The 10035-nt window shown below is 41.0% G+C and overlaps 1 protein-coding gene across 2 annotated transcripts in view; it reads left to right on the forward strand.

Annotated features, from left to right (window-relative positions):
* The window catches only part of KCNE2 (potassium voltage-gated channel subfamily E regulatory subunit 2), a 95752-nt gene that overhangs the window by 45078 nt on the left and 40639 nt on the right, over nt 1-10035 (forward strand). The window contains exons 3-5 of one of the 2 annotated variants that reach the window (XM_065067251.1): nt 6745-7650; nt 8736-8831; nt 9938-10022. The gene's annotated coding sequence lies outside the window, so the exon portion shown is untranslated. Of the gene's footprint in view, nt 1-6744; nt 8832-9937; nt 10023-10035 lie in introns of both variants that reach the window. The other variant, XM_065067245.1, reaches the window with a different exon arrangement.

The raw sequence follows: 10035 nt of genomic DNA on the forward strand, positions 1-10035 counted from the left end.
GTTCTTGCCCAAATTACACTTTGGTTAAGGTAAGCAGCTGCCTCCTCCTGGAGAGTCAAGGTGCCTCCTATTAGCTGAGTGACAAGAACTTCTTCCCACATGAGGTCAGAGGGTGTTGTTCTGGCTGAGCTTTGGGCTTGCTGTGAGCCAGAAGGCCTAAGAACCAGTGACTTCCCATTTACAGCATCCTACTGAATTCAGAATTTTCCCCCATGCCAGCCGTGGCAACCCTCCCACACGTTTCCCTCTGCTGTCGCACACCCCTTTCTCAGGCATGAGGATCCCTGGGTGTTTGGCAAGAAGGCAGTCATTGGAGATCAAACCCATAAGTTTATACCCTGTTTAAGGTCTACTGCCCCCTACAATGGGATTCCTTTGGCTGAATTCTGTGGGGTATGGATCAGGCCTTTAGAGAGGAAAAAAGATTGCCATCCATTTTTTTGGGAGGGGAGTGTGTGTCTGTTTTGAGGGGAGTTGCTGGCTGTACATTTTCCCTTGAAGTCTTCAGGTTCATACTTGTGCAGGGTGGGAGGCTTGAGATGAGATCTCATCCACGGTTGTTCATTTTACTGTTCTATTAAAAAAACTAACATGAGGGAATTTTCTAGATTCCATCCAATCCATAATAACTTTTGAAAAGTTAATTTGCTGCAGCTGCTTTATAACTTCTCCTAAGGCCACAACTCAACATGATTACACAACCACAGTAACTTTTATGGCTGAGTGGAAACACTATCCTGGTTTTGTTGTTCTACAAAAGCCAATATTTGGTTTAAAGATTCCCTTGGATTTTTAAATCACTTTCCTAGGAAATCTCACTCGCCACTAGTATTTTTAGAGACTTCACCTGCTTTTGTACCTGCTTCTTGCCACATATACCACAGGTCTACTGCACATTGGGAAAATAAAACTTGTCCTCCCTCCTTGAGGGTATGAAATACATCATTGGTGTCTTCTGTTAGGTTCTATATGCAGCTCTTAATGGGGACTAAGATTAGCTACCCTATTCCTCCTTCCCGATAACCCCCTTCTGTGTGAGAGCAGCGTGTTGAACACAGCACCCAGCCAGCCAGCCCCTGGGTATGCTAATAAAAGTCCTGCTTCTCCAAACAGCCAGCTTTACCCGAGGAGTCTGTCAGCAAAAATAAAAAGGATATTTCTATTTAAATACCATACAGTGTCTGCACATTGAAAATATTTTTACTGTGGTAGCATACATGCCGCTACCAATAAGGGTGTATTGTTGTTATAAGTTGACTGTTAAAATTCAGCCAGGACTAAAAATTGCCATAGAAAGTCTCAACCTAGAAGGTATTTGTTTATTTTGACAGGTTATTTAAAACAGGGAATGACAAATAATTAGTGGTTTTGGACTTCTACCTTGCATTTTTCTGTTTAAAAAGGTGTTAGATTATATTTTCTGGTGATTGCATCCTGACAGAAGGTTTATATCTTGGGGAGAAGTGGGAACGAAAAACTAACAGGCAAGTTCTGGGGTTCCTTTTTCAGGAATGAAAATCTAGTTCATTTACTAGATGAGAACAACTGCTAGACTTTTCTGCCCAGCAAGTGTTGAATTTTTCACCACGGAGAATGCAAAAGGGATATTTAATGACTGTCCAAATCAAGTGTAATTACAGAGGCATAATAAACACCAGTACAAATGGATAATTTCTTACTTTCTCTGTTTGGATATGGTATTAGAGCATTTCCACCTATAACATGCTGAGCCTCTGAAAGGCCTGAAGAGGTAGAAGTGTGCTCATGGGTCCTCTTCATCCGTAGGTGGAAGTTATTGGCTCAGAAAGATGAATCCCCACACGATCAGCCTTGTAAACTAAAGACAGGCACATAAATTTGTATGTAGGTAATTGGCTTGACAGCCAGGGAACACAGTGCTCCCCCTGAATTCAACAGGAGATTTGTCCGGCTGTGCAACATGGCCATGTAGATGTTCAATCTGAGGCACATGGGCCAAGGACTTAAAAAAAAAAAAAAAGGATGCTGAAAATAAGGGTCCTAAATCTATACTTAGACAAATAAACAAACACCTGATTTTCAAGCTGCTGAGCACCCAGTGGCTTGGCCCCAGGTTTGAATACTTGGCTTACGTGACTTGTCCAAAGCCACACAGGAAATCTGCTGCAATTCCAGGAATAGAGCAAAGATCCTGTGCTTTAACCACAAGTTGGCTATGTTTTATTTGTCAGCAGCCATTCCCACAAGGAAGCTAAACCAAGGACCTCACTGCATCTATAGTCAGCAGGGTTACCTACTAGTGATGAAGCTAAAAGATGTTCCTTGTTCTCTGAGCAGTGAGTTATGGACAAGACCCTGGAGCAGCAGCTGGGTGCTTTGAAGAGCCTGTCTCCTTAGGACACACAGTATTAGGCATCAGAGCGAAAGGAGAATATGTCCAGTTCTGCATCTTCTGCATTTCAGGCTGCTGCCTGGGTTGAAATTGTGGAGACTGGAAGAGTTGTTGGAAGCATAGAGTGGAGAGGACATGCCCTTTAGTTTCTTTAATGAGCTGCTCCTGGGGTACCCAGCAGGACAGAAGCTCCTCTGCCCATAGCTGATCTTTTTTCCACCGCCAGCTGTTAACATGCTGCTTCTTAGCCATGTGAGGTGGGCAGTCTAAGACTGCTTGTTCCAGTCCTGACCTTGGAGACATCAGTCCTGGCCCTTACCTGCCATTGCCCATAAGGCTGTGGACCCAGCATCAGCTTCTGTGTTGCACTCTGGCTCTGAACCCACTATGAAGTCCAGGCTTGCCCCCACACACTCTTTGCATGCATGTGCCAGAGGACCAGTGGCCAGGAGGACTTCTGACTCTCTGGAGCAGAGGAGTTCGCAGTTCAGTGGCCAGAGCTGGAGCCCAGGTTCTTCTTTCCAGATGGCTGCATGCAAGAAAGATGGATGATGCCAGATGTCCAATGGGCAGCCCAAGTATGGCTTCTCCAAGGAGGGCATAGATCCATAGGCCATGTAGTGTGGATGAGAAGTGTGCTTGAAGGCAGCTTGTATGTCCACCTTACTTTGCAGTATAGGGATGACCTTAGGCAGCTTGTAGGAGATCTCCAAACAGACATAACTGCCCTCATGCTATCAGGCTGAGTGTGCTGGTTGATACCAGACACATTGAGACCTGTTGCTTCTGAAGATGAGGTCTAAACTGATATAATTAGTTATTAATTGATGCTATATTGCTTTCTGCTGTCAGGGAATCTAACTTTTATGAAAAAACTTGTTGCTGCCTGTCTAATTGCATTTAACCACACTTCCCATAAATACCAGAATAGATTTAAAAATCCGCTATTTCACATGGGAGTTTATGCCCATGAGCTTGAACTGTTTTATACAGAATTGTTGTGCAGGTGAGAACGTGCTGGTGGAAAAAAAAACAAAACAATGAGTGACAGATTTTGTAAAGAAATTGTTGAGAATCTCTTCAGGGGTTATATATTTTACATTGTACAATGCCAGACGGTGGTTTCCAAATGACATCTTATGTAACTCCTGGGCCAAATAAGATAACAAAAAGGTCTGTGTTGCAGTCAAATAACCATAACTAAAAACTCTCTGAACATTATACTTATATACTTATTGCTAAACCAGTAAGGACAATTACAAATTACAAAGTAGAAAATGTTTGGACATTCATTACCATATTTCTTTTATCAAGGCAAACCACACATTCCTCTTAGACACATGCCAAATGTGAAGCTGTAAAGAAAATGTTTGAGTTATCCTAGTACAAGGAGCATCTAAGTAATTTTCTTAATTGTTCAGAGTGTTCAGTACTAATCTGAACAGATTTTCTTCTCTCTTAAAAGGAAATACATTGAACTCTGGACTAAGACCAAACACAGAAAATTTCAGGCTATGCAGTAATATGATGGGGGGTTGGGGAATTGTAAATGACAAGTGGGTTATATTGGAAGTCCTATCTTGGTTTCAACAATAGGACTCATATCTTGATACTTGCATTTAAGATGTGGATTTCTACATACTAACCATCTTTCATGAATTACTGCAGATCTGGCAAATTTGAGTTATTGTTCTTCTCCTGGGAGATTTTTAAAGCCAACTGTAACAACAGATTATATGAAACAGCTGGTCATACAGAATGAGGAACCAGTTCATTGGCATTTGATGAATTAATAAAAACAGGCACAATACAAATTTCAGCAATAGCTAGCAATTCTCCAGGAGAATAGGAACCAAAAAGAAAAAAAGCAGGAATCAAATTACAGCAGCTGTTTGGCCAGCAAATAGGGGGTAACTATTTCTTCATGGCTAAGGCTTGGAAAATACTTAAAAGATCCCTGGAAAAAAAAAAAAAAGTGTTCCTTGCAACTTGTCTAGATGATAAGAGAAGCACAGTGCTTAAATAAATTTCTGACAGTTCTTTTCAGGAAAAGCCAGTGAAAGGTTGCACATCAGGTTGTCTGCTAATGCAGGGACAGAGAAAAACAGGCTTGGGTGTCTCATGAGGAACGGGTGGCTGTAGGGACAGCAATCCTTTTGCTGTTGCCTTTACAGTTCCAGTGGCAAGCAGAGGGCTATCATAACCAACATATACAACTACCTGAAAAAACAGAGAGGTGTTTCACAACAGCTCTAGCATTGAACTTTATCGTGCTACTGTTTTCTATAGAGAACCCTACGGAAGTTCCCATGTAGAAGAATATCTTTACAAGGGACAACCTGAGGAACTGTATGAAGGTGAAACATCAGGAGAAGGAGCTGAACAACCAGCTGATGAAATTATTAGTGATGAATTATCAGGACTAGATGTCTTAGACCCTAGAGTACAAAGGGAAACAATCGGATACAGTTGAACTGATGCTTGCAGTGTGCTCTCTGTCACCTACATCAGCCACCACACCTGATTGAATAAAGAACCATATGGATAACAGTGATTTCTGAAAAGCTTTTGATGAGGCCACTCAGCACAGGCTGTTAAATAAACAGATGTTTCATTGGATAAAATGGAAAGAGGGAAAAATGGAAGGAACTCATCAGTGGGATCCCACCAGGATGTCAGCTGGGACCAGTGCTGCTTGTCACGCTTATCAGTGACGGCTTGTGAAATTCCACATGTTTTTTCCTACAAAAAATAGTCCAAAAATTATACTTTACACAGTCTAAAGAGAACTGCAAGGAGTTTCAGAAGGCACTGACAATACTGCATAACAAAGTGATATAATGACGTATGAAGTACAATGTTCACATATGTAACATAATACATATCGGGGTTGGGAAACTACCCTAGCTATGAACAGAGTGGGAATCTAACTGAGCTGTCGCTATTCAGAAAACTGGTCTGGCAGCCACTGGATAATTCCCTGAAAAGTCATCTCTGTGTTCAGTGATGGTTGAAAAGAGAGAAAGGCAGGTAGCAATGGTTAGAAGGGAACTAAAACAAAAAATGCAACAGATTATGCCTCTGTTCAAATCGATTATGTGCTGTTCTGTTTACCACAGCTAGAAAAAGATAGAAGGGAATTAAATAAAGCTGATGATAAATACAGAATGGTTTCTGTAGGAGAAAAGACTAATATTAATAGATTGAAAAAGAGATGAATGGTAATGTAGGCCCATAAAATCACAAAGAATGAGGAACAGGGAAGGATTACTCATCATTTCCGGTAATAAAAGAAGTAAGGAGAAGCTAATAAAAGTATCAGGCAGAGATTTAAAAACAGGCCAAAGGAAGGACTTTTTAATTCGATATGTATCTAAGTCATGAAACCTTTAAACACAACATATTGTGGAGGCCAAAAATTTAAATCAGTTTGAAGACAGATTAGACAAATTCATGTAAGATAGGTTTGTTTGTAGCTAGTAAACACTGGCTACAGCCTCCAGTCCAAATGGTAAATCACTGATTGCTAGAAATGCAGAAGGTGTGTCAGGGGAAATAGTGTGTTATGTGCCCTGTTCCTTACACTCTTCCCACAGATGAACCTCTGACATTGGAGTAGCAAGCTCCTCAGATCCAGCAAAACATACGTATTCCATTTGAATTCAAGTTGGCATGAAGAAGAGAAGTAGTCAGTGCAGGAGAGTTTTAGGAGGTGGTATTTTCCTTCTCCACCTCTTGCAGACATCTATTTTTACCTTAGCTTGAAGACATGTGCAACCAAAGCAGGAAATTAAAGACTATTTCAGCAGCTGCAGGTAGTCTGAATGTACCTCCTGGCACACCACCTGCTCCATGCCACAGGGAGACCTTCTGGGAGGGGAACTCTGAATAGTGTGTGCGTCACAAAAAGTACCTGCAAGTCACAACTAAATGTTTCCAACTTTTGGGGAAGGGATTCCTCAGGCTGTGGATATCTAGTGGGGGGACGGATCCTGAGCCCTGCCCTTGGCAAACCGTGACAAGGCAGCTGTGTAAGAGAAAGCAGGCTCTGCATTTGAAAGGCAGGTGATCGAAAGGAAGGTTCAGGTCAATACCTGAGACAAACCTGCTATTCTTGAGGACTCCACCGTTGCTTGAGTGGTTGTGTATGTGTCTGTACGTTTCTTGGATTTCCTTTTTGATCAACTTAAAACAGGTAAACCTATATCCATAACCTATGTCCTGGGCTGTGCAGCAGGGAAGCTCATGGCTCTGCTATCTGTGGTTTGCATGAAATCAGCATGGAGTGAGCTGGAGCAATAATCACAATCCTTTACCCATTTTGATATTGGACAAGTTGAACATTAACTAAAGGTTTATCTATTTACCTACAGGAAATACATCTGGATGTCTTGCAAATGGAGAAGGGACTGTAATTGAACCCCTCTGTATGGACAAACACAGCTAGTTGTTGCCACTATGGAGGCAGCCCTCATGGCAATGGGACTCGCCTTAAGACCTCATCAGAGATTCTACTGCAGTGTGTATCTTCATTACATACAGGATTTTCTGCCAATACCTGTTCATGCTCTCATTTTGATTTGCATCAAATGGCTGTGCCCACAAGGAGTTCTACCTCAGCCTGGGGTAATGCATCTTGTTAGCTGCTAGGTGTTAAAGAAACCTGAAGGAATCGCAATAACGAGGCTGAACAATGACTGGAGTTTTTTGTTTGTTTCTATGTGTTTCTGTCTTCTACAACATTGGAGAGACCTTACCCTAACTCTCAACGTACCCTCATTCTCTGACAGTGGCTTGTTCCCATTACACTCAATGTTATTACTGTAGTCTCCAGGGCTTAAATGCATAAAGACTATGGAGAAACACCTTGGAATTTCTGGTAATTTGTTAAAGCATGTTTAAAGCTAAGAAGATGTGATTGACTGATAATACTGGAGAGTTTCTTCAAACGGGCATGCTTTTGGAATGGCCATGCAAGTTTCTCCACAGCCCTTCAGTGTGTTCAGCTCTGATCAAACGCAATCCAGAGTCCTGCATTGCTCATGGTCTTTTGAGGCATGAGGCTCTACCAGAAGAAATAATTAAAGACTCAACTCAGTCTCCTGCAGTAGGATACATCATCATTACTACTTACACAGGAACAGTATGTGAAGGAGTAAAGAGAGCCATATAGGAGCTCAGGCAACTAAACTTCTAGCTACTGGCTCTTTCAAACCGGGTTCTTCAGCACTTTTAGTCAGGAGTCATTTTCAGGAGTGACCTGGAATAGTTTTTATTTGGTATGTCAGTGGAATAGCACTCCATCTCCCACCAGCAAACACTCTAAATAATTTAGATGTTCTGCATCCACACAACAAAGGTTTTCAAGCCAAGTTTTCAATGGATCTTGCACATCTTACTTTTTTTTTTTTTTTTCGGCAGTGTGGGGTAGAGGGCATGGAAACGTGCTTTATATTTTTCACTAGTTGTTTACTGAGTTATATTCTTCTAACTCAAGACTTCCTTGAACAAATCTTTCCTCACCAAATGTGAATGATCTATTGTGATCTATTTGACAGGACTCAGTTGTTCAACTATCAGTGTTGATTTATTTAGGACTGAAAACATTAGTTGTCCCTAAAGTCTGAATTCAGTTAACAGTAAACTTTCCATTGAAATATCCACAGATTTTTTTCAACAGAAAAAAGCCCCCAAAATTCTCAGCTGTTCAAAATGTGTGAGAAAATGCTGCATAAAGCTACTGGTTGAAAACCTAAGTATTCAGTTATCATGTGAAATGTCAATCAAGGATTTTCAATGGGGGACTCCGCTAAGCTGTTTGGCTGGTTTACTGAATAGTAGTAAAATATTTCAGGCCTTGAGCCTTTTCTAAAGTTATTTTAACAGATTAAATAGGAATAAGGGAAGCTATTAATTCTTCAGTCTTATGATCCTATATTTACTCTTGTAATCAAATCAAATTCCCATCCCCTCAGTTTTACTAAATAAATGTGAATCTCATAGTCTGTCTACAGTTAAAAAAATTAAATTATAGTGAATTTACTTTATATGGAATTGCTTAATCAGAATGCAGAGTTCCACTAATCATATTTAAATATAGTCACTGTAAGCCAAACATTGACCTTAGGTTAAAAGATTTTTATGGCTTACTTAATGGCAACCCATTTATAGAGCACCATAAAGATTTCTAAATCATGTAGATGCAGGGCAAAATAAGATGATTACAAATGCAGCAATGAATTGCCACAGCCATTGTCATGCCCTGGAAATGGTATTATTTTAAATTATGCCAGCTGTAGAATCACTGTAAGTCTAATAAAAATGGTGGGAAATAATGGAGGAAAATAATTATTTTTGGCTCCAGGGCAGCAGAGATTTCCAGAAGGTGAACATGAAGTACAATCCATATGCACCTCAGACCTTTATATTTCCAACACGTTCTTCTGGCCTTCAATACGAGGTAGGTGTGTGGAGGTAAAGATGCATATGCAAAGATGTCTGCCTGTCTTTGTCTCCTTGGTTTTTCTTCTTGTAGTAGTAGCAGTGTCAGTGAAGATTCTCCAAGGCACACAGAGATGTTTGGCTTAAAATCTAGCAAGAAAATGAGAAGGAATTAAATGTTTTCATGATAGTGGTGGCATTGAAAAGTGCTAGCATATTATGGCTGCCATGATTTTATCTACCTATGGTAGGTGTGGCATTGGTATATTTGTCACTATATGGTAGGTAGAACAGTAGTGATTGTTGGTGCTCACAATGTAAAGATGTAGTAAATAATGATTCGGGTGGGACTCTGACCAGCACATGCAGCGTCACTGGATGACTGGGCTGGGCTGCAAGTGAGCAAGCTTGAACTAGGTGGACCCAGTGTTCTTGCATGGTGGGTTTCCTGTGATGGCCCTATTTCCATTGCTGTTCCTTACCATTATCTGTGCAAATATTTCTCTGGACTTCAATGACATGCAATTGGCACCATGAGTCACTGTGTCAGAAGCAGGGCCTGCCTTTTTTTTTTTCAGTTTACCAGAAGCATACCCATTATAATCTTAAAACTCATACGTTATCACAAGCAACTTTTATAATAAATGTAGACACTTAGAAAAATAGAGTTTTCCTTGCCTTGTCTGTTTGGAACAACAAACTCCTTTCTCTGCCCTGTTCTGTGTTCATTTTGCTCTAAATTTAATGTTCTCTCAGACTTGTTTAGCTAACATTTCTGAGAATTAGAGGCAGAGGTGGGTTGGCATTTTCCTGGGCTCAGAAATGGCTGAGCTAACCGGTGAGTGAACGTGGGCCAGATAGCCTCAGAAGAACTTTAGTGTTGATGGGCCGAAGTTGATGTGCTGCATCCCAGCAGTCCCCTGCAGCTGGTCTCAGAGGAAACTAGCATTTAAATTCTCATCTGGGTTCAGTCAAATCATTATAAGCCATGGTAGTTCTTCACTGTTGTATCTTTCAGTGCAATAGCCAACAACTCTTCTAAGTTCTGACAAGCTCCTTGGGGAAGCTCATGTTGCAGAACTGAAACTAAGCTGAAACCCTCTATCTGTCTGTCTGTCTTTCCAGTCCTAACCCAGGACATTTATATCCTGTGCCTCACCAAAGCAGAGTGCTGTGCCAAATTTCATGGATCCTACAAACCTGCATGGATGTAAGTAGGCAGA

The sequence above is a fragment of the Columba livia genome, chromosome 1 (genome assembly GCF_036013475.1).
Source record: "Columba livia isolate bColLiv1 breed racing homer chromosome 1, bColLiv1.pat.W.v2, whole genome shotgun sequence".
Taxonomy (NCBI): domain Eukaryota; kingdom Metazoa; phylum Chordata; class Aves; order Columbiformes; family Columbidae; genus Columba; species Columba livia.